This window comes from Hyperolius riggenbachi, chromosome 2 (assembly GCF_040937935.1).
Source record: "Hyperolius riggenbachi isolate aHypRig1 chromosome 2, aHypRig1.pri, whole genome shotgun sequence".
Lineage (NCBI taxonomy): Eukaryota > Metazoa > Chordata > Amphibia > Anura > Hyperoliidae > Hyperolius > Hyperolius riggenbachi.
The window spans coordinates 53618539-53637069 of NC_090647.1; the positions used below are offsets into that span (position 1 = coordinate 53618539).

General features: G+C 44.9%; 1 protein-coding gene across 9 annotated transcripts in view; it reads left to right on the forward strand.

Moving 5' to 3' along the window:
- The window catches only part of FAT3 (FAT atypical cadherin 3), an 863405-nt gene that overhangs the window by 220043 nt on the left and 624831 nt on the right, over positions 1-18531 (forward strand). For all 9 annotated transcript variants that reach the window (XM_068266799.1, XM_068266797.1, XM_068266801.1 and 6 more), the window contains one exon: positions 113-204. The gene's annotated coding sequence lies outside the window, so the exon portion shown is untranslated. The remainder of the gene's footprint in view (positions 1-112; positions 205-18531) is intronic.

Below are 18531 nucleotides of genomic sequence, written 5' to 3' on the forward strand. Positions count from 1 at the left end.
CCCGTTGCTGTATTTTCTCAGCTGGTACAAGTGGAATAACCGTTATGGCTGGCTAGGTTAGAAAGGGCGCTGTGATCTGTTATTGATCTGCAATGTTTGTATTCCTTTCCAGGCTTTACTGATGCTGGAGGAGACTAAAGACTGGGAATACTGAAGAAAGAAGCAGGACAGCAGGTCAGCCCCCTGAGGACCAACACTTGGCAGGTGGGCCATATGTGCAGTTATCATAAGATCAATATATTGACTGACGCTGGAAGAAGGAAGGGTTACAGCAAACCTGAACTGACAATTAAGTAAAAATAAACATACACAAGTCATACTTACCTCCCACGTAGTCTACTCCTCAATCTTTCTCCTCTACTGCGTCCCGTTTGTCCGCTGTGATCAATGGAATTCTCCGTCCTTCATTTTGAAAATGGTCATTACCCCATAACCGCTTCCTGGTCAGCACACTGTTAAACTGTAATATGGCCCACTTGATCCATAGGGAAACATGAACATTACGTTGCACATCAGTCATCCTTTCAGTTATAACTGGCAGCAACTGATATTTATTTAAGTATTTATATAGCGCTGACATCTTAAAACAGCGCTGTACAGAGTATATTGTCTTGTCGCGAACTGTCCCTCAGAGGGGCTCACAATCTAGTCCCTACCATTGTCCTATGTCTATGTATGTATCGTGTAATGCATGTATCAAAGTCTAGGGCCAATTTAGGGGGAAGCCAATTAAATTAATATGTTTTTGGGATGTGACACTGTGGTTGTCCTGTGCAGGTTTTGTTATGTGTAGAGTGCTTGGGGGCCCCAATGTAAAACTTGCACTGGGGCACATAACTCCTTAGTTAGGACACTGTATGGCAGCTTCCATAGGTCTCAGACCTCGGGTTCCTTTTAAAGAGAATCTGAAGCGAGTATAAAACTCGCTTCTTCTCTTATATTCAGCAGGGGCATGTGTGCCCCTGCTAAACCGCCGCACAACGGGGGTCCCTTACCCCCCAAATCCCTTCCGCTCTCGCCGGGGATCTCTTCCGCATTGAGACAGGGCTAACCGCTGCAGCCCTGCCTCACGCGCGTCTGTCAGCGCGTATCTCCGCCTCTCCCCCGCCCCTCTCAGTCTTCCTTCACTGAGAGGGGCGGGGTAGAGGCGGCTATGCCCCGCTGATAGACGGCGCTGTGAGGCAGGGCTGCAGCTGTTAGCCCTGCCTCTAGGAGCAGCAAAATCTACGACCAAGATTTTTCAGGGGGGGAATTGGGGGGTAAGGGACCCCCGTTGTGCGGTGCGATAGCGACGGTTTAGCAGGGGCACACATGCCCCTGCTGAATATAAGAGACGAAGCGAGTTTTTTACTCGCTTCAGTGTCTCTTTCTTTAAGGTAATAAATGTGTCACCCTCCATATCCCCTCTCACCTCATGTTCCTTTTAACCCCTTCCTGACAACCTAACGCCGATAGGCCTCAGGAAGGTGGCAGCCCCAGGACCGCCTAAGGCTGCAAGGCGTCAAGAGCAGTGGGTGGAGATTAGCGGGGATCGCATGCGCCAATGAGCGCATCCCCGGTTGAATGAGGGAGAAATGGCCTTTTCTTTTGCTTGTAGCGCTGTACTGGGGACAGCCCTGTCACTCGGCTGTCCCCTGGAGCCGCTCCGATCGCAATCCCCTCTCATAGGCTGATGCCTGTGGGAGAAGATCGTCCTGATTGACTGTCGGGGGGGGGGGGTGTATGGGAGGGGGAAAATAAAATAGTCATTTTTATTTAAAATAAAATAAGGATTAAATAAAAATGAATTAAAAAAAAAAACCTGCAGCAGCCATCCAAGCCCACCAATAGAAAGCTCTGTTGGTGGGCAGAAAAGGTGGGGGGATTCATTTGTGTGATAAGTTATATGGCTCTGCAGCAAGCTATTAAAGCTGCAGAGCACTGAATTGTAAAAAAAAAAAAAGCCTGGTCATTAGGGGGGTGTAAGCCTCCGGTCCTCAAGTAGTTAAAGAGTAACTTTAACCCAGGATTGAACTTCATCCCAATCAGTAGCCGAAACTCCCTTTCCTATTCCTGCACCTTTTCTATTCATCAGATACGCCAGTAAGGCTAATATTAAGTTGAAACCCCTCTCACTGTGCCATGGCCCTGACCGTTTCCTGTCTCTGAATGTGTGTGTGTGTGTGTGTGTGTGTGTGTGTGTGTGTGTGTGTGTGTCTGTCTGTCTGTCTGTCTGTCTGTGTGTGTGTGTGTGTGTGTGTGTGTGTCTGTGTGTGTGTGTGTGTGTGTGTGTGTGTGTGTGTATATATGTGTGTGTGTGTGTGTGTGTGTATATGTGTGTGTGTGTGTGTGTGTGTGTCTGTCTGTCTGTGTGTGTGTGTGTCTGTCTGTCTGTCTGTGTGTATGTGTGTCTGTCTGTGTGTGTGTGTCTGTCTGTCTGTCTGTCTGTCTGTCTGTCTGTGTGTGTCTGTCTGTCTGTCTGTCTGTCTGTCTGTGTTTTCCCCCACTACAGAATCAGAAGTACATTATAATTGTGTGAATAAGAACGTTTTGGGCTTGATTTAGTCTATGAAAGTTATAAATGTTCTTATCCTTTAAATGTTTGCTAATAAAGTCACACAGGGAAAAGCGTAAAATGCAGATTGACTTGTTTGATTCTTATTGGTGTCGGGGAGCTCAGAGTGCGCTAGTCACCAGAAACACCTGCTATTCCGCCTCTCACATACATTACCAGCGCCATAAGTTCTTGCAGTGATGAACAACACTTAGGAAGTCAAGTGTTCCCACCCCCACCTCTCCCCGGCACCCGGAGCAGCCCTGACACTGTCTGTAATCTCTTTAATGCTGAAGTAATGGTTTTTAAATCTTCACATTTTCCAGTGTTTGAGGTAATCCGACTCAAGTGCAGTTACATTTTTTGAAGTGTTACTTATTCACCGGCTAATTATAGAGCGGAGCCTTCTCCATAATGAATATGCAGTGCATGGCTGGGGTGGATGTGCGAGCATATCGGAAAAGGAAGTAAGTGGATGGGTCAAGGCTTATACATAGTCACTAAAGAGGAACAAATGCCGTTTTCTCGCTCCAATGGCTTTTATGTAGGTTTTCGGGGCACGGGTTTTACCGCTGTAGTTTTTGAGGCAAGATAATTTGGCAGAGTTTCATACACACTATTATATACTAACTAAAGTCCGATAATTCTCCTAAATATTTCCACAGTCTCCTATATCTAATATTATCATAACCTCTAGTCTTTTCTTGACTCTAATCTCCTTCCTTGTGACTGACTAACCTAACCGCCTGCCTTGCCGGCCCGAAATCTCCTCCTGTCTGGTGAACCTGAAATGATCTGGTCTGATCTTAGGCTTTATCTTTTCGTGGCCCAAATCTCCTTTCTTACTAACCTAACCACAGGGCCTTTTCCTATCGCCAACCTCCAATGTGGGCGTAGCCAAAGAACTCGGCGTAGCGAGGATGCATGGATCCTGAGGCTTCAGCCTGATGCCATTTACAGCCATCCTGGGGGTGTTTGGCGGGCACCCATGTGACTGCATGCTATCGACTGATTGCACTTAAAGTGAACCAAACACCATTTTTAGCACCCAGGGCATCTCAGTAGCACATTTATGGCTCGATTCACAAAGCGGTGCTAACCCAGTTAGAGACTTTAGGCGTGATAACCATTGCACCACGCTGGTGAAAAGCCAGTTTAGGCGTGATAAGTTTAGGCGTGATAAGTTTGGGCATGATAAGTTTAGATAAGTTTAGATCGCGTGCAAAGTCCCGCACGCAAAGCAGCGCCATTAAACTCTATGCAAAGTGCACCAGATTTTGCTAGCGCAAAACTTTTGATCAGCTGTGCACTGCGGTACTAACCCAGTTGGTGCTTAAACTTATCACGCCTAAACGTATCACACCTAAACTTATCATGCCTAAACTTATCACACCTAAACTTATCATGCCTAAACTGAGTTTAGGCGTGATAAAGGGCTTTTCACCAGCGTGCTAACTGTTAGCACCGCTTTGTGAATCAGGCCTATAATATACATGTCAACAATGTGGCTCATTCATAAAAAAACCCTTACATTTTGCCTCTTCTTTTTACATTTAAAAGTTTACCAGAGGCATTTATTATCCTATTTCCTCCTGCTTCCGTGGCCTGCCTGACCTCAGGAATTTCTGGCAAATAAGGACTAATGTAATTATTTGATTGCACACATTAGCAGAGAGCAAAAAAAAGCTTTCATCAGTGGGGGGATGGGGAGGTGGGTGGAGACATAGGACACTGCTTTAAAGAGTTTATGGAAGTCACGGATGCGATCTCCACGCCTTCTGGATAAATAGTGGGCAGCTAGAAGGACAGGGGGGGGGGGGGGGGGACATGGAAGCTCTTATAGCTATTAGAAACCAGGAAAAAAAAGTGGTGCTTGGTATCCTTTAAAGAGGAACTTCAGCCAACAAACATACTGTCATTAAGTTACATTATTTATGTTAATTAAAATAGATAGGTAATATAATCTCTTACCCACCCTGTTTTAAAAGAACAGGCAAAGGTTGGTGATTTCATGAGGGCAGCCATCTTTTTGGTTGAAAGGAGGTGACAGGGAGCATGAGACGCAGTTCCAACTGTCCTGTGTCCTGATCACCACTCCCAGTTGCTAGGCAACGTGAATAACAACATAGGAAATCCCATCATGCTCTGCACAGCATCAGGGAAAAAAAGCCTGGGCAGTTTTCTTTGATGGGGTGGAGCTTAGCTAAAAATGTAGCTAAAAATGAGACTTCTATAAGAAAAACAAAGGTCTGATTCTGTGAAACTGTTAAAGAAACACCAAGCCTTTTTCAGTGCTGCTGAGTAGATTTTTAGTCTGGAGGTTCTGTATGCATTTTGTAGCACGCTAGACAGGTGAAGTAACGGAAGTTGACACAGTCACATGTGACAGTCGGGATGACTCTCTAGAAGGAGGGAGAGTGAGTAGAGCAGCTTATATAGCGGGAGTTGGTGAGTGCTGCATAGCGGCGAATCACCTGTTAATTATAAGTGAGAGACACGGTCTCTTTTTGCTGCCCTGTCAGCAAAGAATTTTGAACAAATAGAAACATAGATAAAGTAGTGATATGAAGTTCCCAAGCGGTGTAATGCATCTCCTTGGACCGTAGTGGCTGTGTAGTCGCGCTGTAGATCTGACCTCTGCTTGTTGGTACTCTTCCCTGAGTCGGGAACTGTACAGGCTCATTAGTAGTGGTCAAGTAATGAGGAGTGAGGTGGAGACCAGTTGAAGGTTTGGTACGCAAGTATGGTGTGTCTGGAACACAAACTGGCTCTGGTCTTTTATGCTTGGAATACTACACCATACGTTTTTTCCAGCAGATAGATGGTTCGATAGATCATTTCTGACATGTCCGATCTCACGTTTGATCTTTTTACCACTTGATTTCTCATAGAAGTGAATCGAGTGGCAAAATCGATTGAGTGGAGAATCGAGCAGAAAAAATGCATTGTGTATTCACAGCATTAAAGTATGGGGAGGCTTTGTGTCGGTAATTGGTCAAAACAAGGTCTTGTGCAATATGAAGATTTATATTTGTATAAGAATCCGTGAGAGGTAGGTTGGTTTTGTATGTAGTCCACTATCTCTAACCTTCTTCTTTCCCATTCCTAATGATGGCCTATGCCCTTGTCTTTGGCCTGACCCTAATCTCTTCTTTCCTGTACCTGACACCAACATAACATGGGTCTTTTTCCAACACTAACCCATTTCCTGGCCTTTCCGTATCTCTACCCTTCACCCTTTTCCTGTATCTAACACTAACCTAACCACTTGGCTTTTCCTGACCCTAACCTCCTACTTTCTTTTGTATCTAACATCCACCTACACCCCTGGACTTCACTTCACCCAGATCTCTTGTCTCCTTTAGGGGCATAACTATAGGGGAACAGCCCCTGCAAATGTAGGGGTGCCCAGAGCTGTAAGGGGCCCCCCAACTACTAACCTTCCTCCGATACAGGGCACTATACTTCAGATCAGATGTTTTGTGGCTACACTTGTTATGGGTGTGAAGATCCTGATGGCCACACTTGTTTTATGGCCCTCGTGAGAGAGACTCCAGGGCTGTGAAGGGCACCAAGGGGAGGGAAGGGGTGAAAACCCATCAAAGTTTAACACTAACCTAAGCTCCAGGCCTTCACTGACTCTGATCTCCTCTACCTAACATTATCCTATCCCCTGTCCTGTGCTTGACCACAATCTTCTCCCTTTTTGTAATGGATAGCGGAGATGCCGCCGCGGAGACAAGCGGCATGGTGGCTATCTCCGCATATCAGCCGGCGGCTTCTGCCGCGCGGTTACGTGCTGGTGCTCTGCCTGGTCCTTCTATTGCACATAGATTGAGGGCTACGCGCGCGTGCGCCAGGCGACAGGACCTTTATGCGAATAGAAGGGGAGTCAGCTGATCTGCCAGGTCAGCTGACTCCAAACGCTATCTCGGATTGGCTGAGTGACTGGGGCGGCGCTGCGGAGCTGCTATGTATATATAGTGGTAGTCTGTCAGTTGCTCCGTGTCTGCTGTTGCGAATGCTAACGTGTGAGCGCTCAGACCTAGTCAGATCCCAAAGTGTGCTAGAACCAGTCGGAGCTGGGGATCCACACTAAGGCCTCTTGCACACTGCAAGCAAATCAGATTCAGATTCAGATTTTTAATCTGTTTTTACATCCGATTCCGATTCAGATTTTTAATCTTAACTGCATGCTGCGTTTTTTGATCCGTTTTTCTGTTGAATGTATTCAAGGAAAATCGGAAACGGAATCGGAATCGGAAACGGAATCGGAATCGGAATCGGAAAACGGATTTGCAGTGTGCAGGGAGCCTTAGCCAGATTCTGTTGATAGCTTAAAGTACTAATTCAGTACTAATGCAGTATAGTCTTTATCACCTGCCCCTCAGGTGAATATCCCTTTGCAGCACTGTCTGTAACACCTGCTCCTCAGGTGTCCACTGGCTGCTGTATTGTCTGAATCACCCGCTCCTCGGGAGACTTCCTATTCCTCATTACTGTTGCACCAAACACTATCTCACATTGGTAGTCCTGTGTCTAGCTATACTAGTATTATTGGTGATTCTGCAGATCACCACATAATCAGATATAGTATCTGTATTATTGGTGATACTGCAGATCACCAATAATCAGAAAATCTGTTTAGCTGACACCATTCGTTACACTTTTGTTCCCAACAGTAACCGAACCCCTAGCCTTTCCCTATCCCTTGCCTTTATTCTCCTGAGCCTAACAATATCCTACCTCATAGCCATTCTCGGGCCGTAACCTACTCCTTTCTCTTGTACCTGAAATGTAACATTGTTGTTCAGAATCTGCTTGGGCTTTTGTTTGCTTTTTTCTGCAGTTCTGTGTGTTTTTGGTGTAGAACCATCAGCAATTATTCCCATAGTTATGCCTGAAACCGCTATTGACAATGTCAGCACTGACTGCAGTCCTGGTTTATACTAAAATTCAGTCAGTGCTGACTCTGAAATACATTCAGCGCTGACACTGGCAGAAGTGGTTTTCAGGGATGACTGTGGGAATAACCTTATGCAGAAATTGTGATCCTTTGTGCCCAAAGTTGAGGAATTCAGGTTAAAATAAAACTGATCTCTATATTACAAATTTGCCTCAAGCTATCCATTTCCAAAACTGACCGTATCATCCGCCCAAGTGGTACTTCTATAAAGCAAGGAATCTGTGCTTTGTTTACAGTTCTGCTAGCCCAGGTATTTTTTTCTTCCTGCATTAGTATTTAGCTGCATAGAGCACCAGGAATAGCTGTTGCTTATTTTCCACACCTGCATTAACATAGTCATTGGCAGCTTCTTTGACTCTCTTTGCACATATATGCATTTGTTCTTAAATCTTTTTATTGTGGCATAAAAATACATGCATACACAGGGGCGCCTCGAGGCACCAAGCAGACCACGCGGCCGCTTGGGGCCTCAAGGTCTTAGGGGCCTCGGCGGCTCCGTGACGTCGGCGTGACATCACTGTTTTCCCGCAGCCCCGCGGGGCTGGCAGAGCAGAGCAGGGCTACGGGAAGATGGCCGCCGCCGAAGCCCTGCTCTGGAAACTATTTTTGTCTCCAGTACAGGGCTTCGGGTGGCCATCTTCCCGTAGCCCTGCATTCAATCAGCGCGGGAGATTGGAGGAGGGAGGGAGCTCCGTGGGAACTGCGCGCCTGAGGAGCCAGCCAGGAGAGGAGACGGGGAGAGAAGACTTCTGCCAGTGCCAGCCTGCCAGGTGAGTAAATTCTTTTCTTTTTGCAGCCCTAATTACGTTTATCTGCTGAAAATGTGCCCTAATTGCGTTTATCTGCTGAAAATGTGCCCTAATTGCGTTTGATTTCTGCTGAACTGTGCCCTAATTGCGATTGATTTCTGCTGAAAATGTGGCCCTAATTGCGTTTGATTTCTACTGAAAATGTGCCCTAATTGCATTTGATTTCTACTGAAAATGTGCCCAAATTGCGTTTGATTTCTGCTGAAAATGTGCCCTAATTGCGTTTGATTTCTGCTGAAAATGTGCCCTAATTGCGTTTGATATCTGCTGAAAATGTGCCCAAATTGCATTTGATTTCTGCTTAAAAAGGGGCCCTAATTGCGTTTGATTTCTGATGAAAATGTGCCCTAATTGCGTTTGATTTCTGCTGAAATGTGGCCCAAATTGCGTTTGATTTCTACTGAAAATGTGCCCGAATTGCGTTTGATTTCTGCTGAAAATGTGCCCAAATTGCGTTTGATTTCTGCTGAAAATGAGCCCAAATTGCGTTTGATTTCTGCTGAAAATGTGCCCAAATTGCGTTTGATTTCTGCTGAAATGTGGCCCAAATTGCGTTTGATTTCTGCTGAAATGTGGCCCAAATTGTGTTTGATTTCTGCTGAAAATGTGCCCAAATTGCATTTGATTTCTGCTGAAATGTGGCCCAAATTGCGTTTGATTTCTGCTGAAATGTGGCCCAAATTCTGTTTGTTTTCTGTTGAAATGTTGCACAAATTGCGGTTTTATTTTCTGGTGTCTGGGGTAACTGTTGCTGCATTTATTATTTAATGGTCATAGTTGGCTATATTTGCTGTGCTACGGTTAAGCTCCGCCTATACAATCTCATGGCAAACCCATCTTTTGGCGCGGCGAGCTGCGCGCACCTCAATCACCCCCACATCCATTTTTCCCCGCAAACAGCCCCGCCCCAATCCGCCCTCCTTCTCCACCCACATGTCATGGCCACGCCCACTTATGTGGGATAGCCACACCCATTTTTCACCGCGACGCACTTCGCGCGCCGCAGGATAGGGCCACTTACTACAGTCCGCTTGGGGCCACAAAAACCTTAGCTGCACCCCTGTGCATACATCATACACTTGTAATAAGTTCTATAAACAAAATGCCACACGAGAAGAACAAAGAACAACAAAGAAAAAGACAAAATAACTGTACAAAGTGAACAAGTTGACTCCTTGCAATGTGAGATTTAATTTTGCCGTTCATAATGGTTACAATCTAATTTTTTCCCTCTTAGTAGGCCATATTAGTGCCATAAACTAAATAATGCTTGAAAAAACATATTTCAGTATACAAAAGTAGCAGCCATGTGACTGCTGATCTATCTTTGGGTCTTAAAGATTGTATCCACTGCGCGATTTTCACTGCGATTCTTTTGACTGGAGGGTTTTTTTTTTTTCAGCCACGAGCGATCGCTTACGACATTTTTTAAAAACCACCATGCACTTAATTGGGTCTTAGAATCTATTAGCAACATCTGTATGTCTTATTAGAGGCCATTGTAGACTTCTTTGGGTCTTTGGAAGCATTGCAAACTTCTGGTTTTAGAAGACACTGTGAACCTCCGTGTATCTAGAGGAGATTGCAAACTTTTGCTGACCTCACAGTACATTGTGTCCTTCTATGGATCCTAGAAGACATTGCATATTTCTGCTGATGTCAGAGGCTATTGTGGACTTTTGTGGCTCCTGAAGGCCATTGTGAACATCTATGGATCTTTGAAGCCATTGTAGACTTCTAGTCTTAGGCCCGGTTCACACTTGCGGTGGCCCTCCGGAATCGCCGTGCCGGAGCCGCACCGCCTGCAGAACGGACGGAACGGACGCACGGCATAGCAATTAAAGCCTATGCGTCCGTTCACATGGGTCCGTTCTGCAGAACCGGAGCCGGACCGGATCCGGGCCGGATCCGGACTCCGGCCTCCGTTCCAACATGCGCTATTTTTTCATCCGGCCCCTCCGGCAGCCGTATCCGGGGCGGAGCCGGACTGCACCATCCGGCCAATACAAACAAATGGGAACCGGAGGCCGCACAACACACTGGCTGAGAAATCCGGATGTTCTACCCCACTTCCTATGCGGATTTTTGCGGCGATATTGGCTGGGGACACATGGGCAAGCATTTTGGAGTGGAGCAGCACGAGCTGGAGGTGTTGGCAGGATGTTGGCAGCATGTCGGAGGTGGAGGTGAGTGCTAAACAGCAGAGGGCCTGATTCCACAGGTCCCCCTTCTGCTGACCTCCCAGACCCCAACATTTTTTTTTTTTTTTTACGTTAACTTTGCCAAACGGATCCGGATCGCATCCTGATTACCACCTGATGCAACCTGACCGGATCCGGATCGGATCCGGATCAGAACCGTACGGTTCCGATCCGGATCCGGTCAGGTCATCCGGTCCGTTTGGCAAACAACCGCTAATGTGAACCGGGCCTTAAGGAGACTCTGTGAACATATATGGGTCTTAGAGGATATGTTGAACCTCTACTGATCCTAGGAGTGTGTACTTTTTCAAATCTAATGCTGGGGATACACGGTTTCTGTACTGTGTATCGAGCCGCTGATGCTCCCAGCTGATAATTTCTGACAGGTCCGATGACTCACCGGATCGATTACCCGCTCGATCCCCGCGGGCGGACAATAGTGGGGAGTTGAGCGGAAGATAAGGAAGTGCCCGCGGGGATGAGCGGGGAAGCGGCGGAAGTCGATCCGACGGCTAATCAATCCGGGTCGACCCGTGTATGCCCAGCATTACAGACCATTGTGGACTTCTTTGGGCCCTATAAGAAGTCCTACTGGTTTTATGCTGGGAATACACGGTAAGATAATGCACAGGTAACGAGCCAACGGCTTCATGCTGGCGCATCCCCGCACATCCCCGCGGCCGCCCGGATCGATTCCCGCTCGTCCCCGCGGGCACTTCCTTATCAGCACTTCGTTTTTTTGCATTGTCCGCCCGCGGGGATCGAGAGCAGAATCGATCCGCCGCGGTGATCGGACACGTCGGATATTATCAATCGAGCCATCAGCGGCTCGATTGATAAGAAGAAACTCGCCGTGTATGCCCTGCATTAGAGACTTCTACTAATCTTAATTAAAGACCATTGTGAACGTCTATGACCCTTTTTCAATTCACTTTTTCTAACGTTTTCTCTTAGGAGATATTTTTTCATCTTTTGCTTAAAATAAGTTCCAAAAAGTTCAGTCAAAATGATGCCTTCCTGGTGGCTTAAAAGGCATTTTATTGATAAGGTGTGAATCCTATAACCTAGGATGAGAAGCGTATTGGATCGGGCCCTGTGAGTCTTATAGGACATTGTGAATTTGTAATGGCTTTAGGGGCTACTATGAACTTTTAGGAGCTACAGATGCTATAGTTGCTCAACATGAGGCAGTTGTCATCAAGGCTGTGGAGTCGGAATTGATTTGGGTACCTGGAGTTGGAGTTGGTGGTTTCATAATCAGGGGAGTCGGATAATTTTTGTACCAACTCTACAGCCCTGGTAAGTATTAAGGTGAAGAGAGTGAGACGCGAAGAGGCGAAGAAAAATTGTTCAAGCGATCAGAAATTCTGATTGGATTGGTTGTAAATAATTTCAGTTGAGGGGCACAATCGATTACACGCAATTATAAAAATAGTCGCCTGATTGGAATTTTGTCGAATCAAAATTTGGATTATCTTCTTAGTTATGATAGATAGGAAGCAAAGGATGGTTCGTTGGTGGTGTTATGAACGATTTTTCTTCCAATCGCTCGAACGATTTTTCGCTTGAAATTGGACCGTTAGTAGCCACCTTGAGACTATGGAGTCAGAGTCGAGGAGTCTCAGCAGTTTTGGGTACCTGGAGTCGGTTTCATAAACTGAGGAGTCAGATGATTTTTATACCGATTCCACAGCCATGGTCGACATGCCTCTGATTTGATGCCAAGAGTCAGCTTATAAATATTCAGCGCTGAATTTAGCTGAGACACAACACATACAATGCTGAACAATGCATGATGGTGTCCTGGGAAGGGGGGTAACGGGAATTCTCAGTCCTCCTCGGACAACGCTAATCTTGGAACATTTCTGCTTTCAGTATGCTATAATTACATTCTACAAGATTGCTCGGGGCAGTATACAAACTCCCTTGCATCGATTAGGTTTGATTCTTCATTACCTGCCTTTTATATCATCTCAGTATGCCATGAGTCATCCAGGAGGAAAATAGTTGAAAAAACAAAAAACACTTCCCAGTAATATATAATTTAAATTGGTTAAGTAATCCAGGCTCATTTAATTCTTTTAGTTTCCTGCGTCCTACACGTTAATGTGAAAACCATGGCTTCCTGAGTGAGACCCGGGGGGCTATAATCCTGTGCGTTTCTGCTTATATATCATGCAGATACATTAAACATGACCTTGACGTTGTAACTTTGATAATAGAAATGCTGGAGACGGCGGATTAAACGCCGTCATATAGATCAGGTTTGAGATTAGTCCTCGGGTCTGATCGGGCTTTTGTTTTATTGTAACTTTTCAAGGATTTATATTTATGACGTGGGAAGGTGAATCGAAATACTTTACCGAAGTTTGGCTTCGTCGTAAGTGGTTTACCTGACTGAGGAGGGAAATGTAAAATTCATAGGCCTGGTGTATCCAGCTGCAGCCTGACATTAAACATGAAAAAATGGGATTTTGTGTGTTATGACATAATGCGATAATAGTGCTGGAGATCTCAAAGAAGGAAGAAGTTTCCCACGCCAACTTCCCCTCCTTTGCTGGGTTAGAGTGTACCCGAGCTGATATGTAACATGATGAGATAAACGTGTATGTACAGTACAAAACGTATTAATAACCAGGCTGTTTTACTTGTTTTATTTTGCTGCCTGAAAGAGTTAATTTCTAGGTATGGAAGTGACAGCTTCTGAGGGCAGGGAGAGATAAAATACATGAACTATTGACCTTTTTCTAACTCTGGGACACTTAATAGGCTGCCACTGATTATAGACAAAACAAAAAGAGTTGAACTTACCTGGGGCTTCTACGGGTCCCCCGCAGACGTCCTGTGCCCGCGGCGGGACAAACCAAATCTTCCGTTCCATGCCTCACTTCCACTTTTTGTGACTGCAATGTCGCAAACAACTGCACCTGTCCGGCACTCGGTGGGTCCCCGCTGACGTCAACGGGAGTTCCTAGGGGTTACAGTACTCCTTTAACCATTTCCGGACCAGCAGTCTCTGCCCTCTTAAGGACCAGAGACTGCTGGTACAGCGAAGCGCCGGAAAACAACGCTTACCGACGAATCTTCGCGCAGTCCCGCCGCTATCGCCGGTCACCCTGCTCGCTCCCCGAGGCAGGCATCTCTCTCTTCCGTCACTATGATGGCAGAACGCTTTCATTGGCTCCTGGCCCTGTCAATCAATGTAAGCCAATGGGATTGGCTTACAGCAGGGGTTCTCAAGCACCTCCCGGGGTGCTTTGGCATTCATCCCCATCCTCTGTGCATTGCCATCAGGTAATGCAACCACATATGGATATACAATGCGGCTGCATAAACTGCCAGTTAACCTTTGTGTTTAAGTTGGACATCAGAGGATAGGTAAGGAAATGTTTGTCCTGCTAAAGCTGGCCACTAACGGTCCAATTTCTAGCGAAAAATCGTTCGAGCGATCAGAAATTCTGATCGGACGAAAAATCGTTCACTACACCATCAACTAACCAATCATTGCTTCCTATATATCACGACCACCAAGAAAATCCAAATTTTCGTCCGACGAAAATTCATTCGGGCGACATTTTTTTCACTCGTTCATAATCGATTGTGTCTACCAATGGAGATTATTTACAACCAATCCGATCAGAATTTCTGATCGCTCGAAAGAAATTGGACCGTTAGTGGCCAGCTTAATGGGGGTTACTTACAATCTGGAGTGGTCGCTGCCTAGCTGCCTAACAAGGGTTATAACAGCAGTGGCGTAGCTAAGGAGCTGTGGACCCAGGGGCAGGTTTTATATGGGGCCCCCCCAAGCAATTCATACAAAACAATTGATGTGCACCAAAATCTGCCAAGGACAACCACAGTGTCAGAGGTGCAAGAAGGGGATGGGGAGCAGTGTGTTAAGGAAAGCATCTATAGAAGTTACATAGTTACTTGGGTTGAAAAAAAGACATACGTCCATCGAGCTCAACCAGTATAAAGTACAACACCAGCCTGCTCCCTCACATATCCCTGTTGATCCAGAGGAAGGCGAAAAACCCTTACAAGGCATGGTCCAATTAGCCCTAAAAGGGAAAAATTCCTTTCCGACTCCAGATGGCAATCAGATAAAATCCCTGGATCAACATCATTAGGCATTACCTAGTAATTGTAGCCATGGATGTCTTTCAACGCAAGGAAAGCACCTAAGCCCCCTTTAAATGCAGGTATAGAGTTTGCCATAACGACTTCCTGTGGCAATGCATTCCACATCTGAATCACTCTTACTGTAAAGAACCCTGGCTTACAGTAATTACAGGGCCAGGAGCCAATGAAAACTGCTCCTGACCGGTACACAGAGCTCTGCCGTCATATATAGACGGCAGAGCTAGTGATCTGCGGCGGGGAGAAAGCGGCGGGAGCGCCAAAACCGCGCGGCGACGAGTTTTTTAAGTTACGTCCTGTCAGATCCGCACTGCCACATGCAGGGCGTAACTTTCAACTGCGTCGGTCCTGTAGTGGTTAAATATAAGAGAAACCCTGGGATACTTAAAAAAGGTCATTTTTATGAGTAGGAGGCTCAACTGTCGAGGACTGCTGAGATTCTTGGACTGGCACAGCTGAGAGATCAAATTAAATTTAGGATTAGTCACATAGGAGGGGGAATTAGGGGGGGGGGGAGCTAAACTCTATAAATATACACATGGTGCATTTCTCTATGTTTTCATTCTGTCCTGCTGCCTGACCATATTGAGTTTACCAGCTATATGGAGGCTGCCATATTTGTTTCCAATTAAGCAATACCAGTTGCCTGGCAGCCCTGCTGATCTATTTGGCTGAAGTAGTGGCTGAATAACACCAGAAACAAGCATGCAGCTAATCTTGCCATATCTGTCACAATTGTCAGAAAAACCTGATCTGCTGCATGCTTGTTCTGGGTCTGTGGCTGAAAGTATAGCCAGGTAACTGGTATTGCTTAAATGGAAATAAATATGGCAGCCTCCATACACCTCTCTCTACAGTTTTCCTTTAAGTGAATATATCCTGTAGACAGAGAAAGAAATACTACAGATGGATATGATAGAATAGATAAATAGATAGATAGATAGATAGATAGATAGATAGATAGATAGATAGATAGATAGATAGATAGATAGACTGTATATGGATGAATAGATAGATTTGGATTGTATAGAGTGATAAGGTAGGTGTGTAGATAGGTTGATAGATAATATAGATAGACAAGGTACATAGAAAGATGGATTAGATAGATAGATAGATAGATAGATAGATAGATAGATAGATAGACAGACTATGGATGGGTAAAGTATGTAAACCGATACTATAGATGGAATTAATTGATTGATAGATATTATAGAGTGATAAAATAGATGGATATCTTCTTTTTATCAATCAATTAATTCCATCTATAATATCTGTTTACCTGCCTTATGGATGGATAACATACATAGAAAGATAAATAGTAGGTGGATAAGGTAAGTAGGTGGATAGATAGTTAGTAAGTGGTAGTATATATTTCATGTATTTTTCCAGTTGGCAGCTGCACTCTCCATACTCTATAAACCATGTCAGACGCGCGCTCCCGCCTTGCTCCCGCCACCCCAGCGCCCGTGAATGTCAGCCCTTCTAAAAATAAAAAAACCTTATTATTTCCCTTTCCCCTCCGCGCCGGGCACCATGCTCCGCGGATAAGGGCCGCTATTTACATAGCAGACCTGCTCTCTAAAGACTATTAGCAGCTTGACTGTTTGGGGCTCCCGGCAGCTGCTTAGCCTGTTATTAGAGATTAAATTCCACAGCGCCATCCCCGCAGACTATCCCCCATTACCACCGCCACAATGTCCTCTTTGTATCTGCACTTTACCTTGAATTTTAAATAAGATTCATGAATGTCAATGTCTTGTATCAGGGCAGCGAGGCCTTCTATTCAGTAGCTCCTTTTTTCTATACTCACCTCCCCCCCCTTATCCCCCCCCCCCCTCTTCGGACAAAACTGCCATGTGTTTACATCATTCAGAAAATGTTTTGACATCCTTCTTCTCGTATTTCCTCATTGCTTTTCATGCCCCAGCCCCGCTTCTCCAGTGTAAGCGAGTTCCCTCATTACCTCTGAGAAGCCGCCACATCAGTCTGGCCATCTCCCCTGTGATATATACGCTAACTATAATTCACATGAATACACAGCTGGTTCCTATCTATTGTTGTCGCAGTTATGACACAATATACTACTGGGCCAGTCTCCGGGGATGTATAATCCTTTATTTATTTATATTTCTTCTCCCAGTGAATTTTTATTGCCAGATTTGTCATTTATTTCCGAACATCGCTTTTTTTTGGGTCATTCTTAAGACAAGGACCCCGAGCAAAACTCTATAGGAAACAGCGGGACTAGAGGAGCGTCTGTCTTCCTGTGTCTGCGGTTTTGCTCTTCGGTGCCCTAATTGGCAGGGGAATGTATTTCATCACACTTTCCAGAACAAGCTATGGCCGTGTTACATACAATCTGCATTGTAGAAGGTTAGTTACACACACCCAAAGATGTGTAAAATGGTTAAAAACTGTTTAAAGAGAAACTGTAACCAAGAATTGAACTTCATCCCAATCAGTAGCTGATCCCCCCCTTTCCAATGAGAAATCTATTCCTTTTCACAAACAGATAACCAAGGAGCTCTGTTTGGCTGATATTGTGGTGAAACCCCTCCCACAGTGTGATGTCAGGACCATGGTTCTGACATCACACTGTGGGAGACTTGTTGCATTGTGGGAAATAACAGCTATTTCCAACTGCCAAAAAAGCAAGCAGCATCTCTTTCCACTGACATTACCTGCCAGCAGTAAAACTGTCACCATGTGATAAATGTCAGAATGTAAATCAGGGAGAGGAAAGCTTTTACAATGAGCAAACACTGACTAAATCATTTATACATAATTATTGTAAAATATGAAGCACTTTTTTTTTAAAATTACATTATTTTCATTGGCATTCCTCTTTAAAAGCTTACCCCAAGATGAGGACTGATGCAAGATGCAAACATAATTTATTCAGCACTGGACACTGCGTTTCGCTGGCATATACCTGCTTCCTCAGGTCACTAAAACAGTGTTTCAAGGTAAGGGTGACTGGGCTCGGAGTGCCTATGTACCCGTGGTGGTCAATTGTTTTAGCTTGGGCAATTGTTTGTTTTGCATTTTCCCATCTACTATCCCTTTTTTTGGAGTGCTACCTAACCACACCAAGTAAACCCCAACTAATTAATCCAAACCACCTGCAAGGGGTTCCTATTTCATATATTAGTTTCACCTTTTAAAGGACAACTATAACAAGAGGGATATGGAGGCTGCCATGTTTATTCCCTTTTAAAAAAAATACTAGTTGCCTGGCAGCCCTGCTGGTCTATTTGGCTGCAGCTGTGTCTGAATCACACCAGAAACAAGCATGCAGCTAATCTCGTCATATCTGACAATCATGTCAGAAACACCTGATCTGCTGCATGCTTGTTCATGGTCTGTGGCTGTAAGTATTAAAGGCTGAGGATCATCAGGATAGCCGGGGAACTGGTATTGCTTAAAAGAAAATAAATATGGCAGCCTCCATATCCCTCTCATTACAGTTGTCCTTTACAGAGACACTGAAGCAAAAAATAATAATGTTATAATGAATTGGTTGTGTAGTACGGATAATTACTAGAACATTAATAGCAAAGAAAATATTCTCATATTTTTAGTTTGTTATATAATTTTTTTTACAACATTGCATCATTCTCTAATATTTGCCGTTCACACACTACTCAGCATTCTAAATGATTTTACAGAGCAGGCTAGTGAACTTTTGAACTGTTCTCTGCAGGAAAAAAAAAATCTCAAGTGTGGCAGACACTTGAGATAACAAGCTTCAGAAGACAGAGCTCTCTGCGACTTTGAAAGTCGTGCAGCTCAATGACTTTTTTGCATAGATAACTACTGGAGTTCTTAACTCTTCCTGTACTGGAAACATTAGACTTATGTCTCTGCTCCTAATGTTTTATT